Source organism: Hemitrygon akajei, chromosome 17 (genome assembly GCF_048418815.1).
Source record: "Hemitrygon akajei chromosome 17, sHemAka1.3, whole genome shotgun sequence".
NCBI lineage: Eukaryota > Metazoa > Chordata > Chondrichthyes > Myliobatiformes > Dasyatidae > Hemitrygon > Hemitrygon akajei.
The window spans coordinates 37,126,153-37,153,809 of record NC_133140.1 but is presented as its reverse complement, the minus strand read 5'-3'; the positions used below and the strand labels follow the sequence as shown (position 1 = coordinate 37,153,809).

The 27,657-nt window shown below is 40.5% G+C and overlaps 1 protein-coding gene across 5 annotated transcripts in view; it reads left to right on the top strand.

The window, feature by feature from the left end:
• ripor1 (RHO family interacting cell polarization regulator 1) overlaps positions 1-27,657 on the top strand; it is a 282,943-nt gene that overhangs the window by 163,489 nt on the left and 91,797 nt on the right. The gene's annotated exons all lie outside the window — the stretch shown is intronic.

Genomic DNA, 27,657 nt, shown 5'->3' with positions numbered 1-27,657 from the left:
TTGGTATGTCAGCAGATATCCCCTTGTGAGCTGGTGTTAATTTATTTGGAATAACCCATGAAGTATGGTTATAAATATCAGACAAGCATAGCTCTAATTTTCAAAAGAAATGAATGTCTTCCACATATTCTTTGGTAATAGCCCAGCCTTTTCCTTTTCCTGTATCCCTCCCACCACCAACTTCTTTGAATAGATGTCTGATTCCTGGCTGGAAGGAAAACAAAGGAATTGCCCAGGATTTGACTAAAGCTGGAAATGTTTGGAGCCTGTAGGTTTAAAGTTCATCTGTAGGGACATACTACTAGATTTCTTTAATATGCAGGGTCTTCCTGTATTCATCCATGGTGCTGTAAGTCATCTTTTGACTCATGCTCTGAAATACAGTGTGCTGCCTGACAACAGGTTAGAAATAACTTTTTGAAAAAGGCATAAGTGTTGTATGTGGGATTTTATGACTTCCCAGGGAATGGTTGAATTATATTGTCCTGAATTACTTTGCTCTTTTTGTGAATTTAAAAATTGTTGCTGTACAGTGGGAGAGCATTCTGACTGACTGCACCACAGCCTGGTAAGGAGTTCTCCATGCACAGGTTCACAAGACACTGCAGAGGGCTGCAGACTCAGCAGCTCCATCACACACACACAACCCTCTCCACCACTGAGGACATCTTCAAGATGCAGCAGCCCAAGAAAGTAGTCTCCGTCATTAAGGACCACCGCTGTCTGGGATGTGCCCTCTTCTCATTACTACTACCATGAAAGAATTTAGGAACAGCAACTACCCCTCCACCATCAGATTTCTGAATGGTCCATACAAACGACCTCATTCATATTTATTAAAAGTTTACTTATTTTTATAATGTATAGATTTTATGTCTTGCACTGTTAGGCTGCAGCAAAACAGCAAATTTCTCGTCATCTCTCTGTGATAATAAATCTGATCCTGAACCTGTCATCCTCCACCAAGACATACAGATGATGGTCAGCTTTACATATGAACATACAAATTAGGAGTGGGAGTAAGCCACTTGATCCTCGAGCCTCTTTTGCCGTTTAAGAAGATTGTGCCTCTCTGTCTGTAACCTCAGTTCCGTCTAATAGTGACCTTAGAACTCTTGTCCCACTACACAGTAAAACAACACTGCACCAAGAACAGAGTTATCGTGCTACAACTAGAGTGCACAGAAACTCAGTGAGGGATCCTGCTTGTGCATTAGGTTAGTCCAACTGGTCCAGAATCTTCATAAGCATCACGATGGGCCAAAATGAGGTGGATATGGCTGCAGTTCCCACCAAGCAGATGGATGCAGTGAACTAAATGGTTTGATGTTCCGTCTAGGGGATTGGGTGATGAGGTATAGTGAAGCCTTCTTAGTGACCCGTCCTTACTTGGCATACAGCAAGGGCCCGGCCAGTGCTTGACGAGAAGCAAGCCTGATGGTGGGGCCTCACCTTCTGTTCAAACTGAGCAGCATTTTTAGCTGTTTTTAAGCATCTCTGGTGTTCAGTCGATAGCTGGAGGGGATCAGGTTACCCGTTGTAATGCCACGGCTTGTCAGCACATCCAGACTCAAAGTTTGAAGTAAATTTATTATCAAATATTTAATTTCTTGCAGGCATTTACATGAAAATTAAGAAGTACAATAGAATTTATGAAAGGCTATATGTAAACAAATAGCTAGCCAGTGGCGTCCATGCCAGACTATGAGACAAGTGGTTCTAGGTTCGAATCCAGCTGGCTCCTTGCGTACTTTCCATTCATGCTGGGTTGAGTGCTGAGCTAGCAACTCGGCCTTTTAAAAAAAAATCAGACAAAATTACTAAAGAGACCGCAAGGTTGCCACCCAATGTGTCACAAGGCGTGGAAAGGAACAACATATATAAACAAAGACGGATAAACGACCACTGTGCAAAAGAAGATAAATTGTGCAAATAATAAAAAAATATAAATAAATAATACTGAGAGCATGAGTTGTATAGTCCTTAAAGCTGAGTCTATAGGTTATGGAGTCAGGTCTGAATTGAAGCAAGTGAAGTTATCCACGCTGCTTCGGGAGACTGATGGTTGTAGGGTAATAGCTATTCCTGAAACTGGAGGAGTGGGACCTAAGGCTTCTGTATCTCTTGCCCAGTGGTAGCAATGAGAAAAGAGCATGGCTTGGATGATGAATGAAGCTTTCTTGTGGTAGGGTGCCTTGTAGATGTGCTCAATGGTGAGGAAGGCTTTGCCTGTGAAGGACTAGGCTGTTGGATTGGCTGTGAGTTTTTGCTTGGAGCAGTGAAAGGCAGTGGTTCTCTCTGGAATTTGGCAGTGCACCAGAAAACATACAGCTCATGAGCAATATCCTTATACCCACCTATAAGAGAGACTTTGAAAAATGCTAGTTATCCTGGATGGGATTTCACTAGACTCTCTGGGACAAGATTTAATGCCCCAGAGTGGGGACAAGTACAGGGACAGAAATTGATCTGTGAAGCAGTCAGATTCTTATATTAGTAACCTAATTATTGACCCATTAGTGCAGTTTGCATTGGTTGAAAAAAAAATAAGCTTCATGAAATTCAAATATTTGTGCAAGCTTTGGAATGGCACAATGATTCAGATGTCTAGCTGAATGGATCTGGCTGGTACAGTTTGATTGGAAGTCCTTTGGTAGCACAGTTGATAGTTATGAGATTAGTCCATTTTGCTATTGTATTTCAGCACCATTACTCATCTCAGTGAGCGGTCTGCATTTCATCAAATTGTCCTCACCCAGTTTGGCGGGGGGGGGGGGGGAGCCTCACTTTTCAATTCACGATCCTATACTTGTATTCCTGTCCTCTCCAAATTCCCTTTTGAAATTTGGCAAGATTCCCATCTGAAACTCATTCTCTGGCAGTGGTTTATTTTGCTTTCTCCCAGCAATCTTTTATCTCTTGTTTTTTTTAAAAAAAAGCTCTGAATCAAATTCCTTACTGGATATAACACTTTTCTTGCTCTCTTCAGTTGGAAGCGTGGTAGGAATTGGTAGCAAAGGATGATAATTAGATAGATGATTGTAGATACTGGGGGCCCTTGATAAGAAAGTGCTGGAAACATTCAGCTGGTCAAGTGGCAGCTGTGAGAAAAGTAAAACAGACTCGATGTTTTTGGTTGAAAATCCCGAGTCGGAATTCGGAAAAGCCAAAAATAAATATCGCAACAGTGGATGTTGAGTTGCATAGTATCAAGGCAAATTAGGAGTTCTTGCTGTGCCTTTATCCATGCCCGCACTGTTGGGCTCCTGACTTTGTCATTCTCTACCGTTGCGTGACTCCTAGCCAACCGGGGCTCTATTTTATTTCAGAAGAGAGAGAAGGGAAATTAGTGGGTCTCAATTATTCCATAAGGAAAGACTGGGTACAAACTAACACTAGATTGACCATACACAGAACGTCCTTTTGGGTGCAAGACGAAGTGAAAGGTTGAAACCATTTTGGCCTGTAAGTACCCATTTTAATACAGACATGTTACTAAGTGTGTTTTTGTTCTGGGCAGTGAGCTTTGTGTGTGGAAAGTTTACTGATTTGCACGGCTCAGTTGGGCTGCTCCCGTGCTTGCATTGTTCAATTAGGAAGTTCTATAATGAGTTCAAAGCTGAAAACTGCAGAGAATTGCGGGTGGAACCTTCAACATTGCCTCGATTTCCTTTAGTTTATTTGGCAGTAACATCCCTGGACAATAAATAATGTCCTTATCAGCAAAGCTCCTGTTCTGTCAGTGAATTATTGGAAAAATAAAGGGCTATCGGGAACATCGTTTCTTGCTAAATGCTGTAATTTTCTGATTGTGTGATTTGTGGAATTATGAACTTGGAACGATTGTTTTCAGGAGCAGAGGATGCAAATGGGAGCTCTTGGCTGCACTGAGTGATTTGCTGTGGTGCCATCTCCACCAAAGGAGGCACTAGAGCAGTCATTAAGTGCTCTCGTTTGGTTGGGGGGGGGGGGGGGGGGGGTGTGTGTGTGTGTGTGTGTGTGTGTGTGTGTGTGTGTGTGTGTGTGTGTGTGTGTGTGTGTGTGTGTGTGTGTGTGTGTGTGTGTATATATGTGACATCCACACTTGATTCTCACTGTGCTTTCTCCATGGGTTTCTATCTTTAAATTACAAAATCACTTTGTAGAAGGGTCATTGAAATGCTCTTAACATTGTTGTAAACCAATTTAAATGGCGTGAAGCCAAATAACCAAATTTATTTTCAAGCCTTTTGTGAACTACCACAGCTATATTATTTTACAAAAGCAGAGTTTTAGTGTAGCTTATAAAATTGAATATAATGCTGCTGTAATTTTGCTGATAACTTATTATCTGAAACTTGTGTGTCTCCAACAGAATTGATCAGATGCATGCTCTTTAGGGCACTGTTCTTGATCAGAATTAATCAAATGCATGCTCTTGGCACTGTTACCAAAACGAAACAGCAAGCTGCTGCCTTATTCTTCACCTTCTGTGTTAGCTGGTCTCAGCTGATCCCGTTGTATGCAATAGAGCAGACTCGGGTTGATTTTTTTTAACCAACTCGACTCCTACAAGTCGTTTTCTGATCTCTGGTTTTCCCTACAGAAGATATGATGCCATTGAGGGCATATAGGGAGTATCCTCCCATCAGACCCTAATTGCTAATTGACATTGGCAAGTATTTCAAGAATGCCATTTAATTTGTTGGTACGTATCAAGGATAGGAACCAGGCCTTTGTGGGGAAAAAATATCCAGGATCTTTACTTGCACAGCATGTGCAGTAAAAGCTGTTCTTTTACCTGGTTTACTTAACTGTTATAATCCCTTTTCCTGCTCTAATCAGTACATTCGGTTTGGACTGATGTGCGTAAATCCTTATTAGCTCGGCTACACTGAAGTTGATAAGCTGTCTTGCAAAAGGGAATTAATGTTCTGTTACCATTTTACAAATAGAACATTACAGTGCAGTGCATGTTGTTTGGCCCACAGTGTTCTGCAGAACTTTTAATCTACTCCAAGATCAATCTAACCCTTTCCTCCTACTAACTCTTAAATGACCCTAATGAAACTCTTAGTTTCTTAAATGACCCTAACCTACTGGACTCTCCCACCAAACCTGGCAGGGTGTTTTACGTACACAGTACACTCAGTGGAAAGAACTTGCCTCTGACATACCCCTTGTACTTTCCTCCAGTCACTTTAAAATAATGCCCCCCTGTATTAACAATTTTTGCCCTGGGAAAAAGTCTCTGCTACCCACTTGATCTATGGCTCTTTATCAACATAAACACCTCTTTCAAATCACCTCTCATCCTCCATTTCTCCAAAGAGTAAAGTTCCAGGTTGCTGAACCTATCTTCTTAAGACAGGCACTCTAGTCCAGACAGCAGCCTGGTAAATCTCCTCTGCACCATCTATAAAGCTTCCACATCCTTCCAACATTGAGGTGACCGGAATTGAACACCATCTTCCCGGTGCGGTCAAACAAGAGTTTTATAGAACTGTAACATTACCTTGTGGCTCTTGAACTCAATCCCCTGACTAATAAAGGCCAACAAGGCATATGTATTCATATCAATCCTATGAGTTTATGCAGCACTTTAAGGGGTCTAGGGAAGTGGGCCCTAAGATCTCTGGTCAGAGTATAACTAAAAGAATTAGACCATACAACTGCATGTCTGTGCAGTCATCCAGTGAACTAATCCCTTACCTCAAGGCTATGTCCTACCCAATACTCAGTTCTAATTTCAGGTTCTAAACCCTGTCTATTGTCATTGATTGCTCTCTTTATTGATCTCTCAAATGGTCTACTTCCACTCCAGTTCAATAGGATTGGAAGTGGAAGGCAAGTTCAGCAATTACTACCACAGAAGGGGCAGTAGGTACCTGATGGGACAGGGGGTAGGTTGTTTGTTGAAGGTGCGATGTTCGTAGCCTTTGCTTGCACTAGTAGTAAAGATTCAAGGTGCTTAGTCCCTTCTGGATTCAGTTACATAACTTTCAATAGTTGTGGCCAGGATTTCCATGAGTTGGTCAGAAGGTTACATTTATTTTCCAAGAAAAATTTGGGAACATCTGGCAAAACTTCTCCTGTCCTCCTGGAACTGAGCTTGGAGTAGAGTGTTTGTTTGGGATTTTGAGGATGAAGTCGAGTGAATTTGAGCTGTATGAGTGTGGGTGGGAGTGTTGTCCTGGGAGAGGGCATTGATACGGAAATCTGCGCATTCTATCCATGGATTTGAAATTTGTGAAGGTGACTGCTATAGGCATCCGTGTCTTTGAAGCAAGAGAGATGGTGGGTCACTGCGTTGGTGTACCGAAGGTGACTGCCTTCATTGAAAGGGAAAACTCCCAGATTATAGAGTAATGCCCGTCATCCAGGATCTCGCTGTGAGTGTTGGCTTTCAGGAGAGGAGCTGTTATGCAGTGGGAGGTCTTCAGGATTCTTGGTGCAAGGTCCATTCTCTTTTACACCTTGGCAAAGGAGTTATTGATGATTTAGAGTTTTGTGCAAGGACTGCAGCATCGACTGTAATTGCTTACAAAGGTTAAGGTGATCTTTAGACTGGAGCTAACAAAGGCTGAATGGTTTCTTGTTCATCCTGGAGATTAACTCCACTTCAGTGGGATATTTGTTTGAGGCAAGCTGCAGTATTGGAGAGAAGATCAGGACAAGACATAGTATGGTGATGCAGCCTGCAATGAAATTGGATCTGTGTGTACCTGTTAGTTCAGATCACAATTTATCTCTCATCATATACTGTAGGTAGAGAAGAATTTCTAAGGTGACTAAACTTCAGAAGAATTCTCAATAATCCTGCTTTTTTGATGGAGGATGAGGCTTTTGACAGGTTGAGAAAGATCGGGTACAGTGGTTTATTCTGTTTTCTACATCTTTATTGAAATTATTATGTGGTGAAGACCATACCCCTTCTATCTTTTGATGGACAGAATCCATATTGAACATGGTCACCATTGTCTGCGATCCTCTTCTTTCCAGATGAGGGAAACAAGATCTAGATTTTCGGGTATCTTGGACGAAATCTTCCAGGTGGGGTGATGCCCTAATCTGTTAACAGTGATCACTGAGCACAGATTATCTGGCCAATTTTACAATATTCTTCTTGGAAACATCTGTGTGAAGATTTACTGTTGCGTTTCTAATATTAAAGGGGTGGCACAACAACAACTTTGTTGGCTGCAAAGCCTCATTGCAACATCCTGAAAGGTACACCGGATCAATTGCTGTCTGTAATTTTAGCTGATTAAAGGTCTCAACCTGAATTGTCAACTGTCCATTTCACATCACAGAAGCTGCCTGACCCATTGATTTCATCCAGCAGCTTATTTTTTTTTGCTCCAGATTTCAGTATCCACAGACTTTTGTGTGTCCATCTTTCTGGAGGCAAGACTTTGCCTGCCTTGGCTGTGAGTGATCTCCATGCAGTTAGGACAGTCAAACAATTTCAGGAAAGGTAATGGCATGGATAGAATATTGACTGGCTGACTGGCAGGAGGCAAAGAGTGGGAATAAAGGAGGCCATTTCTGGTTTGCTGCCAGTGGCTGATGGTGTGCCCGCAGGGGTTGGTGTTGGGACAGCTTCTTTTCACATTATATGTCAGTGATTTGGATAATGGAATTGATAGTTTTGTGGTCAGTTTTGCAGACTATATGGTGATAGGTGGAGGGCAGGTAATTTTGAGGAAGCAGAGAGTCTGCAGGAGGACTTGGACAGATTGGGAGAACTGGCAAACAAGCGGCAGATGGAATTCAATGTAGGGAAGTATATGGTCATGCTCGTTGGTAGAAGTAATAAAGGTGTGGACTAAAAGCATAGACTATTCTCTGAACAGGGAGAACATTCAGAAATAAGAAGGGCAGAGGTATTTGGGAGTATTCGTGCAGGATTCCATAAAGGTTAACTTGCAGGTTGAGTCGGCGCTAAGAAAGGCAAATGCAATATTGGCATTCATTTCAAGAGTTCTAGAATATAAAGCAAGGAGGTCAATGTTGACTCTTTATAAGGCGTTAGTTAGACCACACCTGGAGAACTGTGAGCAGTTTTTGGGCCTTATATCTAAGGGAGGATCTGCTGGCATTAGAGAGGAAGTTCACAAGAATGATTGCTAGGATGAAGGGATCAACATATGAGGAGCACTTGATGGCTCTGGGTCTGTGTCCACCAGAGTTCAGAAGAATGAAGGGGAATCTCAGTGAAACCTATTGGATATTGAAAGGCCTAGATAGAGTGAACGTGGCGAGCATATTTCCTATAGTGGTGGAGTCTAGGACTGGAGGCCACAGCCTCGGAATAGAACAAAGATGGGGCGGAATTTCTTTAGCCAGAGGGTGATGAATCTTTGGAATTCACTGCCACAGAAGGCAATGGAGGCTAAGTTAATAAAGCAGAGGTTGATAGGTTCTTGATTAGTCAGGGTGTCAGTGATTACGCAAAGAAGGCTGGAGAGTAGGGTTGAAAAGAGATAATAAATCAACTATGATGGAATACTGGACCTGGCTCAAGGGAGCAGAATTGGGTGATTCGGCCCAATGTCTGTGTCGTTTGGTTATGTTGAACTAGCTTCAACAGAGGGGATCTTTGATTGGTTGCCCTCGCAATAATGGAATAGCATTCACAGGAAGGCAGGTTTTGATAGGTAGCCTAGCAAGTCTAGGTAACAAACCTTGGTCAAGTTTTATATTTGATTTCTCTTTTGATTCCAGAAATACTGAAATTAGCACGTTATTGCTGCTTGACAAACAAAAATAGACTCGGTGTTCATCTTTAGTGAATGTAGGTTCATCTTTAGGTTAGGCATGTAAGCTGTATTATGGCATTGAATTCCAGCAAATCCGCTCCTGACAGTAACAGTATTCTTTCGCCCTCTTTGACCCTCCTCCCAAGATGTCTCCTGGTAATAAAAATAATTTGGTGAAAGCTTTGTGAGGACTCCAAAGGGATTTGTGTAGTCGTGAGAGTGAAGCCAGGTTTCTGCATGGTGGGCTGGGTTCTTTCACAGCAGTCGGTTTTCACTGTCCAAAAGTCAACAGGATCATGAGATGACTGAGTGAAATTATCACCATACTTTGGAGAGTACTTGTTCATAATCTACCCCTGCACAAGTGCAATGAATCACTTCAGTTAATTCACATTGCGTTGTGAAGTTTGACTTGCTTCTGTCTCTGTCAATTCTCCAAAGTTGCTCTTTATCCTTTTCTCTGAAAATAAAGCTCTGCTTCTGTAGGAATCCACAAAGGGTATTCAGTGCAGCAAGAGTTCCTTGCCAAGCTGTGTTGGATATGTTTGTGTTGATGTCATCTCATGTTTCCATACACACCACAGTAACATGTGTAATGTGTAACATGTCATTGTAACAGTGACAGAAAGGCACAACCTCCACAGGCGAGTGGACAAGAGGATTCCAGAGGCTGCCGGTCGGTACCAGTTAGTTACTATCACAGATGCTTACAACGTCACTGGATTGGCAGGAGGTCAGAGGCTGAAGTGAGTTTGTTTCAGAGGGGAGATAGAGGAAGGGATGATGTTTTTATTTAAGTGATGGCAGCTGTAAATTCTCACACAAAAACTGATTGCAGCAAGTTGGAGGCTGCTTTTCTTAAAAGACTACACCCCACTGTAAAACCTTTTGGTCAAGGTACTGACTGTCATCTGTGCTTTCTGCCTGAAGAGAGATCCAAACTCGCCTGAGTAACTGAGTAAGCAAGATGTGGGATTTTGAAGATTCATTTATGTTATAGTTACCTTTGACTTGAAATATGGTTTTATCACTGGTTGATAGGTAATGGAAGTTTCTTGTGCAATTTAAGATTACAGTGTTGTGTTTTCTTTCTGAGGTCTCTTATGTCAGCATAAAATACAGAGTTTGAACTGTGGCAGGTCAGTAACTAGTTCTATTAGTTTTGAAATTCATTAATTGTTTTTTCCGTTGTTATTGAAGTTGAAGAGCAGAGAGTCCTTAAGCCAGTGGTTCACAATCTTTTTTTATGCCATAGACTCCTACCATTAACCAAGGGGTCCATGGACCCCAGTTTGGGAATTCCTGCTTAAGCTTTTGCAAGAATTGCTAATAATATTATTTCAAGTTCCTGGGAGTCAAGATCTTTGAGGATCTAACTTGTTTTCAAGATAGCAGTATAGCTACAAAGGAAGATCGTGGCTATATTTCATTAGGAGTTTGAGGAGATTTGGTTTATCACCTGAAGACACTTGAAAACTTCTATATATGTACTGTGGGGAGCATTCTGACAGGCTGCATCATTGTCTGGTACAGGGGAGGGGGCTACTGTACAGGATCAAAAGAAGCTACAGAAGGGTGTAAAAAAAGTCAGCTCTATCTTGGGTACTAACCCCCGATAGTATCCAAGACATCTTCAAGGAGTGGTGTCTTAGAAAGGTGGGGTCTGTCGTGAAGGACTCCCTGGACATGCCTTATTTGCGTTGTTACTGTCAGGAAGGAGATACAGAAGCCTGAAGGCACACACTCTGATTCAGGAACAGCTTCTTCCCCTCTGCTGTCCGATTCCTAAATGGACATTGAACCTATGAACACTACCTCACTTTTATTATTTCTGTTTTTGCACTATTTTTAATTTATCTACTTAATATATATTTACTGTAATATATTTTTCTTTCTATATTTTCTTATATTGCATTCTATCGCTGCTATTAAGTTAACAAATTTTATGACATATGCTGGTGATATTAAACCTGATTCTGATATATGTGGTGTAACAAAAGCCACAACTTATTTACTGCCCTTTCGCTTGCCACCTTCAGCCATCTGAGCTGCATTGGAAATACATCACCCTTTGTCCTTTAAGTCCTTTACTATTTGACATTGCTTTAGAACCCTTGGCTATAGCTATTCGTGAATCACCCAATATTCTCGGTATTACCCGTGGGGAGACGACGTATAAGGTATTATATGCGGATGATTTGTTATTATATATATCTGACCCTGAAAGATCTATTCCTGCTATTTTTTCTTTGCTCGCTCAATTTAGCAACTTTTCTGGTTATAAATTGAATTTTAATAAGAGTGAACTATTTCCATTAAATATGCATGTTCCAATTTATAATCATTTACCATATAGAATTGTTACAGATTATTTTACTTATTTAGGTATTAAAATTACTAAAAAACATAAAGATTTATTTAAAATTAATTTTCTACCTTTAATTGACCAAATTAAGCAATTTGCTATTAGGTGGTCTCCACTATCTTTGTCATTGGTAGGCAGAGTTAATGCTATTAAGATGATGATACTACCTAAATTTCTATATTTATTTCAAGCATTACCAATTTTTATTCCTAAATCTTTTTTTGATATTGTTGACTCTAAAATATCTTCTTATTTGTGGCAGAACAAAAATCCTAGACTAGGCAAAAAATATTTACAGAAGCCTAAGAAGGAGGGCGGCTTGGCTCTACCTATTATTAAAAAGCTATTATTAATGCTTTTTGAGATAGTGATTTAGATGCATATCATATTTTTTACTGAGTTAAGTATTGTATGTAATTAGTTTTGCTACAACAAGTGTATGGGACATTGGAAAAAAAGTTGAATTTCCCCATGGGGATGAATAAAGTATCTATCTATCTATCTATCTATCTATCTATCTATCTATCTATCTACCAAACTTAAGATTTTACTACTGGGCAGTTAATATACGGTATTTAATATTCTGGACACAAGAATCGACTATAGCTGCTTGCCCACAATGGGTAAATTTGGAATGTAAATCTGTGCAAAATTTTTCACTGATTTCAATCTTAGGATCTTCACTTCCTTTTTCCTTATTCAAAATGAATAAACAGATAACTAATCCCATAGTCAAATATACATTATGAATTTGGTTTCAATTTCATAAATTTTTTGGCTTGAATGAGTTTATGCTGTCATGTCCTATAATATCTAACTACTTCTTTCGGCCTTCATCTATAGATCAAGCTTTTCTTTTATGGAAAACAAAAGGTATAACATGTTTTCGTGATCTGTTTTTGGTTGATAACATTATGTCCTTTGAACAGCTATCTAATAAATATAATTTACCTAAAACCCATTTTTTTAGATATTTGCAAGTCAGAAATTTCTTGTATAATGAATTAAAGTCTTTTTTGAAAGAATGTCCATTGGACATTACAGAAAGAATTTTAGCCCTCAATCCTTGTCAAAAGGGTTTAGTAGCTATCATTTATAATATGATTATGAGTGTACAGCCAGATGTATCAGAAAAAATTAAGAAGGAATGGCAAGAAGAATTGCATTGTCCTATATCTACTGAGCAATGGGGAAAATTTTTTATCATTGGTAAATTCATCCTCTATCTGTGCTAAACATGCTCTAATACAATTTAAGGTTGTACATAGAGCTCACATGTCTAAAAATAAACTTGCTCGATTTTATTCTTATGTTAATTCAACCTGTGACAGATGTCATTCTGATGTTGCTTCATTGACTCATATGTTCTGGTCTTGTCCTTGTTTACAAAATTATTGGAAAGATATTTTTAATATTATTTCAAGAGTTTTAAATATCAATTTCCAACCGCATCCTTTTACTGCAATTTTCAGTTTACCAATGATAGATAATAATTGTCTATCCGCTTCATCTCAACGAATGATTGCATTTGTTACATTAATGGCTAGAAGATCTATTTTACTGAATTGGAAAGAAATTAACTGTATTTCAGTGGTTTTCTCAAACTATCTCTTGTTTGAGTTTAGAAAAAATTAGAAGCGTGGTTTTTGATTCTTCAGTTAAATTTGAGGAAACTTGGAGACCATTTATTCAACATTTTCATATGAGTTAAATGGTCTGATCCTAAACCTTACTTTTATTATCCTTAATTATTTGGATGGAGGTTCGGAGTTATCAGCACTACTGTATGTATTTAACATTATGCAATGGCCCATGTTGGTTAGTTTTTAAAAAAGTTTTTTTTAGTTTTTTTTTCTTTTTTTGGGTTTTTTCCCCCTCTTTTTCGATTCTTTTACATTAATACTATGAGTTTGGGAGGCCTTATATATTGATTATTATATATCTGATTGTCTATTTAAACTATTAATTATGTACTCTCAAATGTTTTGTATTCATATTTCACTTATGTTTTTCTTAAAATTAATAAAAAGATTTAAAAAGAAAAGGAAATGTATCACCCCGATCCTGAGTACGTGTCTAAAACTGATGTTACTGTTTACTGTGCTCAAAGCAGTTACTCTAATTCATGCTGTGGTTATGTACCTAAGAACATAAGAAATAGGAGCAGGACTAGGCCATCTGGCCCGTTGAGTGTGCTCTGCCATTCAATAAGTTCTTGGCTGAATTGACTTTGCGCTCATCTCGATCTACCTGCCTTTTCCTCATAACCCTTAATTCCCTTACTATGCAAAAATCTATCCAACCTTGTCTTAAATATCTTTACTGAGATAGCCTCCACTGCTTCATTGGGCAGAGAATGCAACAGGTTCACCACTCTTTGGGGAAGTATGAGGGGTGATTGATAAGTTCGTGGCCCAAGGTAGACAGCGTCAATTTTAGAAAACCTAGCACATTTATTTTTCCTACATTTACACACTTAGTCCAGGGTCATAGAGCATACGATTCCCTTCTTTGTAGAAGTTGGCATCTTGGAGCTCCAGAAGTCCACAGCAGGGGTGCTTGATAAGTTTGTGGCTTACAGCAGAAGGAGATGAGTTATTAACTTCAAACTTTCTGCATTTTCACTCAAAGAGTTGAACTGCATGTGCATGTAACGAGAGCTGTATAACTTATCTCCCTCTACCTTAGGCCACAAAATTATCAATCGCCCCTGCTGGGGACCACCTGGGTACAAGACGCTCTCATTACATGCACGTGCAGATCAATTCTTTGAGTGATAATGCAGAAAGTTTGAAGTTAATAACTCATCTCCTTCTACCTTAGGCCATGAACTTATCAATCACCCCTGCTGTGGACCACTTCTACAAAGAAGGGATCCGTATGCTCCACGACCGCAGGACTAAGTGTGTACATGTAGGAGGGGACTATGTTGAAAAATAAATGTGCTAGGTTTTCTAAAGTTTACTCCTTCTACCTTAAGCCATGAACTTATCAGTCACCCCTCGTAGTTCCTCCCCATCTCCATCCTAAATTTATTCTCTCAAATCTTGAGGCTATGTCCTGTAGTTCTAGTCTCACCTCCCAGTGGAAACAACTTTCCTGCCTCTATCTTATCTATCCCTTTCATAATTTTATATATTTCTATAAGATCTCCTCTCATCCTTCTGAATTCCAGCGAGTACAGTCCCAGGTGACTCAATCTCTCCTCATAGTCTACACCCCTCATCTCTGGAATCAACCTGGTGAACCTCCTCTGCACCACCTTCAAATCCTTCCTCAAGTAAGGAGACCAGAACTGCTTGCAAATTCCAGATGCGGCCTCACCAGTACCCTATACTGTTGCAGCGTAACCTCCCTGCTCTTAAATTCAATCCGTCTTTTATTGAGTATTTTCATAACCTTCCTCTTAATTAAGTTTTTTTTTCAGTCCCTTGCTTTCAGCTCTTTTTTTTGGTAGTAGGCATTATTATCTTCTGTTTTCAAGAGTATTTACAGTTTTGGGGGTTTGAATGTCCTGATTTATATTCTCTACATTTTGTCGTGGTTGGTCTGGAGTTTTTTGTTGTTGTGGGGCTTCGGGAGGATACTAACTTTACATGACTTCAATTTGGGTGCTTTCTCAATTATCTTTTTTGTATTATATTATTATTGTATGTTTATTTTGCACTGTATTAATTTTCTACTTTGTTTTGGGTTTTTTAAAATTTGTAGTGTTGTAGAAAATGCATTAAAAAAAAATCAATTAAAAAAAAATTCAATCCCTCTAGCAATGAAGGCCAACATTCCATTTGCCTTCTTGATAGCCTGCTGCACCTGCAAACCAACCTTTTGTAATTCATGCACAAACACTCCCAAGTCCTTCTGCACAGCAGCATGCTGCAATCTTTTACTATTTAAATAATAATCTGCTCTTTCAATTTTTCCTTCCAAAGTTATCGACCTCGCATTTACCAACATTGTACTCCATCTGCCAGACCCTTGCCCATTCACGTAACCTATCTATATCTCTCTGCAGACTCTCCGTATCCTCTGCACAATTTGCTTTTCCACTCAAGTTAGTGTCATCAGTAAACTTAGGTACGCTCCTCACAGCCCCTCTTCCAGATCGTTAATGTATTTTGTGAACAGTGGCAGGCTTAGCACCGATCCCTGCGGCACACCGCTCACCACTGATTGCCAACCAGAGAAACACCCATGTATCCCAACGCTCTGCTTTCTATTAGTTAACTAATCCTCTGTCCATGCTAATACATCACCCTGAACTCTATGCATCCATATCTTATGGATAATTCTTTTATGTAGCACCTTATCAAACGCCTTTTGGAAATCCAAGTAAATAACGTCCTTGTGTTCCCTCTATCCACTATGCTTGTTATATCCACAAAGAATTCCAGTAAGTTTGTCGAACAGAACCTGTCTTTGCTGAATCCATGCTATGTCTGCATGATGGATCCATTTATTTCCAGATGCCTCGCTATTTCTTCTTTAATGATAGCTTCAAGCGTTTTCCCAACTACAGATGTTAAATTAACTGGCCTATAGTTACCTGCCTTTTGCCTACATACTGTTTTGAACAGTGACGTGACATTCACCTTCTTCAAATCTGCTAGGACCTGCCCAGAGTCCAGAGAATTTCGGTAAATTACCACCAAAGCCTCTGCTATAACCTCTGCCATTTCTTTCAGTTTCCTGGGATGCATTCAAACCCAAAGGTAAAACCCAAGAGTAATGCAGATTCTAATGGTGGAAGTGGAAACCTTGGTTCCATCTTCTGGACAGTTGGTATCAACATGCTTCATAGTTATTGATGCTTACATCTCCTTTCAGGGGAGCTTTTCCACAAAATGTGGTTCATTTTAAAAAGATGAGATCAAAAATGATCAATTTTAGATATCATCAAAAAATCTATGTTAGTGTTGGTCTTTTCAGACTCCTTTCTGACTGGATTCTTGTTGTATTGATGTATTTAGTGGAGAATATTAAGCTTTCCATTTGGGCAGCATTCCATAATGGGCTGCAGTGATTTGTGACTTTTTAAACATAACTATTAAAGAAATAGATGTGAAGGGACTTGGAGTTAAAATATGTACAGATTTTTGTTTTTATTTTAATTTTTTGTCATCGTGGAAAGTAGAGTGATGTAAAGTTTGAGCTGATGTATAGGAGTGGTAATACTTTGGAAGAGGTTAGTTTTGGCTCATATGCTCGAATTACTCATTTTTTGGATTTTCTAAGGCTTTGCTAAGATATCCAAAGGTAACTAATATTGAGAAAATCATTGTCTGCAACTGTTCATTCTACACAGACTCCAGCATCATGATATGTAGGCTTTTTGTTCCTGGATGTAAAAACCAGACTGTCCTTTATCTTGTCCTCAGCAACCTTATGAATTATTGATGAAGTTAGTCAGATTTTTGGGGTGGTACATTGGATTTGTTGGTTGTGTAGCCTTCTGTGGGTTCCAGTGATTCTGACTTCTTGGGCTGTCTGTATGTAGTCTGCACTTCTCCCTGTGACAGCTTGAGTTTCCCCAGAGGCTTCCATTCCATAAAACCATAACACATAGGAGCAGAATTAAGCCATTCAGCCCATCAGGTCTGCTGCACCATTCCATCATGGCTGATTTATTATCCCTGTCAACCCCATTCTCTTGCCTTCTCCTTGTAACCTTTGGCACCCTTACTAATCAAGAACTTATCAGCCTCCGCTTTAAATATACCCAATAACTTGGTCTCCACAGCCATCTGTGCACTGACTTACACAGATTCACCCACTGGCTAAAGAAATTCCCCCTCATCTCTATTCTAAAGGGACATCCTTTTACTCTGAGGCTATGCCCTCTGCCCCTGGACTCCCCCATTATGGGAAACATCTTCTCAATATCCACTCTGTTTAGGCCTTTCCTCCCACAATGCAAAATGAATTGCTACTGGCTTAGTTGGCTGCTGTAAATGATCTATTGTGAAGGTGGGTGGTAGGAAAATTGGTGAGAGGCAGTATTAACGGGCACTCATGAGGGAATGGACTACAGGCAGTTAGTGGGGAATGAGGCTGATGTGATTTCTCTGAGAGCCTGTATATCGATGGGCCAAATGATTTCCTTTTTGTGTTGCAAGGGAATATAACAAAATAATAATGTCCTATTATCTCGTTCATGATGTCCTGTAGTTATTGAACACCTTTTGGTTTACAAAAATCTATCACTCTCTTCCCAGTTAAAATGACAAACAGCAATTGGTGTAGAGTCAATTGTGAAGTCTAAATCTAAGTCTAAGATCTAAGTCTAAGTCTAAATCTCTACTAAACTTAGCATAAAGTAGTTTTCTCAATGTCTTGAAAGGGATGCCTCAAAACTCATACCTGCACTCATTCTTAGACTCCAGCAAGTATTGTTTTGCCTTACTACCTTCCCTTAATATCTTGGAAACTCTGATCGAATCCTGAAGCCTTGCTGGGAATAGGAACCTGTGTGCATAATCTCTCTTGGTAACTTAATCTTTGGAATCCAGGCATCGTTTTGGTAAAACTGTGCTGTCGTAGGCCTTCACTGATGTGTGGAGGACAGAACTGCTTCAGAGAGGTCTAACAGTGAAGTGTAATTGCTGCCTCTTTTTTTTAAGTAACCAGAAGTCTGGTAATCCATTATCCAGTTGCTAAAAACCCAGATGGTTTGACATCTGGGATTCACTGAGACTCTGTTTCCCATGCTCCTTTTAAATTCAGGGGGTACAGAGGAAAATTTATTATGCCTCTGTGTAACATATTAAAAATGCGGGGGAAAAGTGTTCTGTAGTAATAACAGGAATAACATTAAGTAGTCTGGAACATTTTCCAGTCCATTAGATACGAAGTCTCAAAGCTGCTGGATTCTCAAATCTTTATTGCACTTGTCCTAGATGTCAAATGCAGCAGAGTACCTTAGCATTTGTATTTCAACATGACTAGCAATGATATATGCACGTGGACCTTCAAGTCTCTGCACTTGCATCTGGCTTTTGAAGAATTCTGTTTAATCCTTTTAAAATTCCAAGGGTTGATTATATTCCATTTACCACCTCAGTTATATTTGGTTTTTGTTTGTTGCAGTCAATTTCTTCTCTACTTAACCTACCTACCACTGTGTAAGGTGTGAAGTTGAGTGGATGGTATTTATCTTGTATTTATTATATATGGTGAGCAGGTGTAGGCCCAAAAGTAGCTATTTCCTATAAAAGCCCGAGTTGGTGTTATGATTTCATTAATTATTTTGGGTTGTACAGATTTTGCTTTGAAGAGCCACTGTCACAGACTGAATTGCTGCTAGCTTCATGGCCATTGTCTGTCATATAGATGTGTAACAGGCCCTTCAGCTCACCCTATCCTTGCAAGCTATCATTTACACTAAGCATTCAGTAATCTCTATTTTTATTCTCCCCATATGTTCATCAATGCCAATTCTACCACAAAAGGGCAATTTACAGTGGGCAATTAACCTACCAGCCTGCCTGTCATTGAGGTGTAGACTACCTAGTTGAAACACATGGTTACAAAGAGAACATGCAAATTCCACACAAACAGCAAAGGATTGAACCTGGGTCACTAGAAGTTGTGAGGCAACACCCCACTGGCCGTGCTACTGCACAACCCTTTGTTGCAATTTTCTTAGATGCCGAAGGAAACTTTTAGGAACTCTAGGCTCCTTCTGTACTCCACTGTACAAGCCGCTAACCGTCCAAAGTATGCCATCGACCAGCTTAATCTTGCCAAGGACCATTGGTTTAGATTCTCAACTGGCCATGGGCTGCTCCTTCATTCTCTGGGGGTAGATAGGATGAATTGGAATTTATTTAAATCTTACATCCATCCCACAACGTGAGGGAGTAAAAATCTTTGCGTTATGAGCCTGTCGTAATGTACATACATGAGAATTTATGTGTAATGCTTGTGGAAAGAAGCTGTCCATCGCCTGTTGGTCCTGGCTTTAATGCTGCAGTACTGTTTGTTAGACAGAAGCAGCTGAAACAGTTTCTGGTTGGGGTGACTGGTGTCTCCGATGATCTTCCAGGCCTCCTTTATGCACCTGCTGCTGTAAATGACTTCAGTGAAGAGAAGTTCACATCCATGGATGTGCTGGACTGTTTGTACCACTCTGCAGTGCCCAGCGATCAAAGTTGGTGCAGTTCCCATACCTGGTGGTGATACAGCCAGTCAGGATGCTCTCGATGGTGCCCCTGCAGAAGGTCTTGGGGATTTGGGGGCTCATGCTGAACTATTTCAGTCACCTGAGGTAGAGGAAATGCTGTTGTGCTTTTTTTTTTGCCACATAGCTGATATGTACAGTCCAGGTGAGATCTTCGGTGGTGCGTATACTGAGGAACTTGAAACGACTCACCTTCTCAACTGTTCGGAGTGAGCCTGTCTCTGTGACTGTTCCTGTGTGGAAAAGAGCAAAGACTGAAGTCTGTGGGCATTGCAAGGAATAGTACAATCGCCTGCCTTCTATCTTGTACTATAGTAAGGAGCTAACATGAGAGCTGTATTAATTTGAGTATAAAATATTGCTTTAGCATTTAATCATAAAATGGTTCCACAGAGGCCTGAATGCTGCTGAACTCTCGATGACTGTTCATATGAAAGATTGGTGGGCTAAGAGATCTGTAATTTATTCCTAAAGTGAGTTACGAGTTCACTCCGGACAACTCCCTAGTTGAATATTTTGAATATTTTCCAGCTTAGTTTTTGAAGGTTTATGTTTTGGGTTTCATCTGTGTGTAGGGGTTACTCTGACTTTGAGTTCCATTCAGTGTGAATCACAAGTTGATTGCTTGGCACTGGGTGTTCCTTTACTTTGCTCCTATCCTGATGTACATTCTTTACTTACATGATGGGTCTGTTTGATTTTTACTGCATATTGGTAATCCTTAGAAAGAAGTATATGGCTTGTGTGTGAGAACGTAACCATCTAGCTTTACACAGCAAATACGAACAGATGTGAATGAAGGTGGCTCCCTTTTAAGACGATGTAAAATAGTGGAAAGATGTAGGCTATTCAATCCCTTAACGCTGTACATAGTGGTTATAACGTAGTAGATGGCTGTATAGCCTGTTAAGTCTATGCTGATTGTATGTAAGTGCAGTCTGTTTAGTGTCACTACCTTGTCCTCTGCCGCAGCACTGTAAATTCTTACCTTTCAAATATTAATGAAATATTACTCCTGGCAGTGCATTCCAGACATTAATCACATACTGTGTTAATTTTTTCCTCATGTTGGTGTTGGTTCTTATGCCAATCACCTTTGTTCTAAAAGCAGACAAAAACTGCAGATGCTGTAAAAAGAAACTGCTGGAAACGCACAGCAGTTCAGGCAGCATCAATGGAGAGAGAAATAAAGTTAGTGTTTGGGTTGATGGACTTCCATCAAATCTAGGAGGAATGGTCTATGTCCCCTTGTTATTGATCCTTCCATCTTTGGGAATAGTTTGTCTCCTACCATCTTTGGAATAGTTTCTCTCCTTCTGTCTCTGGGAATGCTTTCTCTCTTTCTGTCTGTGGGAATGGTTTCTCTCTTTCTGTCTGTGGGAATGGTTTCTCTCCTTCTGTCTGTGGGAATGCTTTCTCTCTTTCTGTCTTCGGGAATGCTTTCTCTCCTTCTGTCTTCGGGAATGCTTTCTCTCCTTCTGTCTTCGGGAATGCTTTCTCTCTTTCTGTCTCTGGGAATGCTTTCTCTCTTTCTGTCTCTGGGAATGCTTTCTTTCCTTCTGTCTTTGGGAATGGTTTCTCTCTTTCTGTCTCTGGGAATGCTTTCTCTGTTTCTATCATGTCTAGACTTCCAAGGGTTTTACAAATCCTTTTCGTATCCCTTTCAACGTCTTTTTTCCAATTTACCAGTGCACTTAACCTTCTAATCCCAATAATTGTTTTGATAACATCTTCTGTATCCTCCCTGTAGTTTTTCTATCTTTGTGAAAATGTGGTGCGCAGTAGTGAACATGTTCTGTAGTTCAGAGTTTACAAAGACTCAGAATATCTTGCTTGCTCCAACATTGCATCTCTTTCTAAAACTTGAACCCTTTTCCTTAAACTGCTTGGCTACTTCTCTGATCTATGCATGTATACCTCCAAATCCCTCTGTCCTTGTATATCTTATAGGTGGCACAGTGACATCAGCACCGGACTCCAGAACGGAGGTTCCCGGGTTCAAATCCAATCGGGCTGTTCCTGAGTACGCTTTCCATCTGTACCAGGTTGAGTGTTGAGCTCGCAACTCGAACTCGTAAAATAAAGAAAAATACTGCAAAATGTCTGTGTGAGGAGTGGCACACCACACAGTCTTTTGTTCCGCGCTTTGTAAGGCATGAAAATGACCAACGCTGGCCTCTCAGGCCTGAGTCGACATCGTCATCGTCATCATCATCATCATCATCAGTCGATGTCGTCATATAGAATTGTGCTCACTGGTTTATATTGCTTCTTCTCATTCCTCCTATCAAATTCCATCAGTTTAATTGCCATGTTTTCACCAGCAAGACTGTTTCTTCCTGAAATCTGCTCTTATCTACCTTACAATTTGTCTCACATTCTGGTTTTGAAATTTAGAGATTTTGCCCTAAACACCTAAATTCTGAATTTACCAATAGATACTGAGTAAAAAGGCAGACCTAGTGCTGACTTTTGGGGAACTCCAGTGCAGACCACATCCACCGTTTTGATAACAAAAACTCATGATGTGAGATTTTTTTATGTAACCAATTTCTATCTCATTCTCTCCTTTTCATTCATTGAAAGGATGAATGATCTCTTTTGGTTTAGTGAATGATACATTTGTCATGGCTTGATGTTCCTTAATACTCTTAACCAGCAAAGACGGTCCATCAATTTTAAAAGATGTAACTTCCACTGTTCTGTATTGGGAGAGAATTCCATACTTACTAATATCTGCTTTCCTGAAGATATGTTTCCTGTCTTTTGTGTTGAATAGCTTGACCCCAGTTTAATGATTTTGTCCTCAGATCCTGCAACCTTAAACTGTAGAAAATTTCTGTCCACCCTATCAATTCTTTGTGAGTTCTGCAGAAAACCCTCAGTCAAATGACCCCTTCGTCATTTAAGTTCTACTGAATACAGGATTATTTGTTGTTGTAATATTTCTTAATAATTTAACTCTTGGAGCCCTGTTATAGTGAATTTGTGTTGCATCCTTGGGGAATACGTCTTCTTATGTATCTGTGGTGATCTTGTTCAGGCAAGATATGTATGTATAGTGGTTGAAACACTCCTACATGCTTGTCTTCCAAACTCACAATGCAGAGACCAGCATTCTTCAGCCTCTTCTGAAGGTCCCATCCTATTTGCTTTCAATGTACAGGTACTTAACCTCTGCTTGTACTAAGGCCTATTTGCAAAGGATTTGCCAATCACTTAATTTATTAATATTCATGTAATTTGATCCTTCCTTCAAGTGTGCAGTATAAGTACTGCGTTACACTTTGCATCATTGGCGGACTTGAATACCTTCCCTGCTGTCCCATCATGTCAGTGGTTGATGAGCGGTTATGGTTCCACGCAGATGATCACTTATTAAGTCCTCTCAATTTGTTTAAGTGGCCATTACCACTGCTGACTTGCCTTTGGCAGCTTAGACATTTTCTCAGCCAGCTCAATAATTCTTTTCTGGCTCAATCAACTTTAACTTCAGTTGACAGCCTCTTTACTAAGAAACATTTTCAAATACCTTCTGGAGTACCGTAGAAATAATATCCATGACAATTCCCCTTCTCTGCTACTTTAGTTAACACTTCAAAATATTCAGTCTGCTTTATTAGATGTCATTTATTCATGCTAAATTCAATGTAAATTTAAAGTACCTATATGTCACCAAATACTACCCAGAGAATCATTTTCTTGAAGTCATTCAACAAAGAAATACAATAGAATCAATGAAAAACTGCACACAAACGCTGACAACCAGCCAATGTGCAAAAGAAGACAAATCTTGAAAATACCAAAAAATAATACTGTGAGCATGAGTTGTAGAGTCCTAAGTGAGTCTATAGGTTGTATTCAGTGATCAGTTCAGAGTTCAGGTGAGTGAAGTTATCCATGCTGGTGCAGGAGCCTGATGGTTGAGGGGTAATAACTGTTCCTGAACCTGGTGGTGTGGAACCTAAGGCTCCTGAGCGTCCTTCCTAATGGAAGCAGTGAGAAGAGAGCATGAGAACATGGCCTGGATGATTGGGTTCCTGGGTGATAGACCTGTTCTAAAAGCACTGCACATTTAACTTGACGTGATTCATGTACAAGGACACCAGATCCAACACCAACATTTTTCAGTCTTTCACCAGTTTAAAAAAAAAACTTTTCCCCCCGACCAATGTAGTGAAGCCAGTTACCTCTTCCTCACAGCTTGCACTTCACTCGGTTTTGTCTCTTCAGAAAACTTTGATGCAGTGCACTTGGTTTCCTTACCAAGTGGTTGATTATAGATTGTGAACAGTGTGAGCCACAACACCATTCCCTGTTACACCCCAATGACCATAGCCTCCTCACCCAATCATTTCAAGCCTCCCATCATCTGTGGTCTAATCGTTAATTCATGCTAATGTATTACCCCATCCAATAACTAATTTATATACATATCTTTCCTTTTTATGTAATGCGTTCTTTAAATTAGTTAACTATTTTTCCAGACCGTTTTTCCACTTGCGTTTTATGCCTTAAAGGGATTATGTGTCATAAACTATGTATTAACTCTTTAAAGGCCAGGCATTTCTTGTCTCATGGGTCTATGTGGTTAATTTGTTGAGTGGAAACAAAAGAAATAATCTGAACATGGGTACACAACTGGAACCTAAAACCCTTGCTGACAAGACAGAGTACTTTTCATCTTAAATGGTAGATTAAGGGGACTTGGATTTAAAATAGTTTACTTTATGTAAAGTTCACTTTGCATCATTTATATCTTCTTTGGGTCTTTGCCCTGTTGTGCTTCAGGAAGCATTGGAAATTTCCATGTGGATCACATATAGTAACCATCTAATAACCCTTGGGGCACACCACTGCTATTAATACTCTTGAGAAGGGAAGATTTCTTATGGCTTTGCGTCATTGAGGCTTCTGTTCTCATTACATTTGTAGAATTGTCAAAAATCCCATATACAGTAATTTGGGACTGTCAGTGAAATCTGTTGCTCAGATTATTTTTATTTTATAACCATGATCGTGGCATTAAATATAATGGAGCCTTTTCTCCTGGTCTTCATATATCACCAGATTTTGTCTTGTGTAACTGAACTGAAGTAAGTTTTTAAAAAAATATTTTGTGTTCTACTTTGCAGTGTTGATAATGTGTGATAATAGACAGACTATTTGCAAACCATAGGCCTTTCTAGATGATACTCTGTTTATAGAAACACCGACTTGGAGAACAGAGGAGTAGAGAGTTCCAAAATAAAAAAGATTAAAGTGGGAATGAAAAACTATACTTGTTTCGTTATTGCTATTGAAAGGGCTCTCCCAGTACTGCTGAAATTACGTATTTCAAATAACAGCAAAGTGAAGTGTATCTCCTGTTGACTCAAACTTCCTGAACATATGTGAGAAAGGTGCTTGTGGCAAGAGATAACATACTCCCACCGTTAGGTCTCTAATAATTTGTATATTTAAGTTAAATTACAGAATTCGATGTAATTACTCTCGCTCTCAAATAAAAACATAATTTAGGAATTCTTTCTTTGGTAGTCCCTTGGGATTACTTGCTTCCGCTTCAATTCTGTGATTTCTGAGGCAGCTAATGAGGCTAATGTGGGAATCCCAGATTCGTAGAGTCACACAATATGGGAACAGGGCCTGTGGGTCATAGAGTCCACATTAATTATCAGGCACCCCACGCTGAAGCTGATCCTACACGAATCCATTTTATTTTCCCTCATATTCTGATCTAATCCCACCGCATTCTATCACTCATTTGCACATCAAGGCGAAGTCACTACAGCTAGTTCCCTGTCTGTGACGTGAGAGGAATTTAGAACACTCACTAGAGATCCATGTAGTCGGGGGGGGGGGGGGGGGAGAATGTGCCCAGAGGTCGTGATTGAACCTGGGAACCTTGAGTTTTGAGGCAACAGCTCTGCCATTGCATCACACATCCCCCCCCCCCCCCCACCCTCTACCCCAGACAGAGCAGGCCCTACCTAATGCAGCAGACATGTGGCTAGTTTACGTGATGCTCTTTACTGTACGAGGTTTTCAGTGGGTGCCCCTAACCTCACTTTCAGTTTTTGTCGGCCAGAAACCCACAGGAATCAGTGGAAAAGTTTAATTTCTTTCAGTTTGCATTGAGCATGGGTTTGATAATCCAAGTCCCTACTCAGATTAGCTGCCTGATAACCTCTTCCCGTGGTAAAGCTGGTTGTTTTTGAGAATCTGGTATTGGTGATGTGACTGTTCTGTGGTTTCCTGACTCCTGGCTCCAACTGGCTGGAAATACACATCAAGCTGTGTAAAACCTGTGCAGAGAGAAACAAGAGTTAATGTTTCAGGTCGACAGCCTTCGCTCAGAACTGGGAGAATTTAGAAAATAAGCATTTTTTTGGGTAAAGTTTCTGTGAAGGGGAAAGAGGGTGGAATGAATGAAGAAAATCTGTGATGGGATGAAGACCGAGATGGTACAGACTGGAATCACCTGAGGCTGGAGAAAGCTTGTAAGTGGCAGCCAACCCGTCGGTAGGAGGTATAAATTGAGGCAGGTTAGAGGGGAGAGAGATTGAATACTTCCCATGCTTGGAGGCCTGAATGAAGGAGAGTGCTGGAAAAGTCCAGCAGGTCAGGCAGCGTCTGTGGGGAGAGGAAAATCTGGTGCAGCAAAAGCAGCAAGGGACTGAAAAGCAGTAAAGTGCAGACACTGGAAATCTGAAGCTTACTAGAAAATGTTGGAAGCACTCATCAAGCAAGGCAGAATCGATGGAGAGAGAAATCGAGCTAATGTCTGGGTCAACATGCTCCCCAGCTCTGAAAGGTAATCGACCAGAACTGTCAAACCTGCCCCCTTGCCAGATGCCGACTGACCCACTGAGCTCCTCCAGCATCTCCCATTCTTGCACCAGGGCTAGCCAGTTCCGATCCCAGTCAGGAAGTCAGTGACCTGAGATTGTGAGCAGAAGCCTGGTTGAGTGGAAGTTGTTGGGCTTCACTGGAACAGTGTAGGAAGGCAATGGCAGAGAGGTAGGAATATGATGGGGAGTTGATTTCTCAGGATATCAGTTGGAACAACTGTTAGTGTGGGGTCACTCTTGCAAACTCAATGGAGATTGGCAGAGTAGACCCGGTTTTGTTTCTCTGGTGCTCAGCTACTGTTTCCCTTATTTGATACACCATGCCAGTCTGTAAAGTACTCACCAGTTAAGAAATCTAGACTGATTTACTAATCTGTCGTGTCCAATAAGCATTTGGGTGTCTTTCAGTTGTGTGGTGGAAAAAGCACAACAGTACCTCTTTCACCACAGACGGTTAAGGAAGTTTGGTGTGGGCCCCCAAATCCTAAGAACTTTCTACTGGGGTACAATTGAGAGCATCATGACTGGCTGCATCTCTGTCACACTGTTGGGACAGTACAAAGAGAGGGTCACACTGTTGGGACAGTACGGAGAGAGGATCACACTGTACCTCCCTTAATCGCAGGACTCTGCAGAGAGTGGTGCGGGCAGCCCAGCGCATCTGTAGATGTGAACTTCCCATGATTCAGGACATTTACAAGGATAAGTGTGTAAAAAGGGCCCGTAGGATCATTGGGGACCCGAGTCAACCCAGCACAATCTATTCCAGCAGCTACCATCCGGGAAGCGGTACCACAGCATCAAGCCAGGACCAACAGACTTCAGGACAGCTTCTTCCACCAGGCCATCAGACTGATGAATTCATGCTGACTTGAGTGTACTCTATACTACATTGACTATTCTAGTTATTATAAATTACTATGATTGCACTTGGCACATTTAGATGGAGACATAATATAAAGATTTTTACTCCTCGTGTGTGAAGGATGTAAGAAATAAAGTTAATTCAATTCAATTTTTGGACTTCATATTATTGAAGGCTGTTTGTGTGTGAAAAGGCCTCCGTTGGCCAGAGTTGACCGTGGATATTGTGTCCTAGCTGTCTAGAGAGGCAAGCCTGGCCAGTACAATATGAAGAGCAAGTTGTTGCCCATGTAGCAAGCTCCCCCTCTCCACACATCTGATGAACCCAAAGGAATGGCAGGGACCGATGCAATTTGGTACCAGCAGCATCACAGGAGTTGCCAGTCAGCATTCTACTCAACGTAGGACTGTCTTAGGGACTCCAGCTCCAGATTTTTCCCTCTGATTTACTCCTGAAGCCCTCCCCATGAGTGGGTACAGCCGCAAGATAGTAGAGGTTTTAGATCAGAGTTTTCCTTCTCCTAGATGAGCTGCAACCACGGCTGACAAGCCCCATCAGCCCAAAATGACTGGCTTTAAGGCACCATAACCTGCCTTTGCCCCTTCTCCTGTCAGCAGAAATGGTTCCGCCAGGCTTAGTACCCATGCCAGACATGA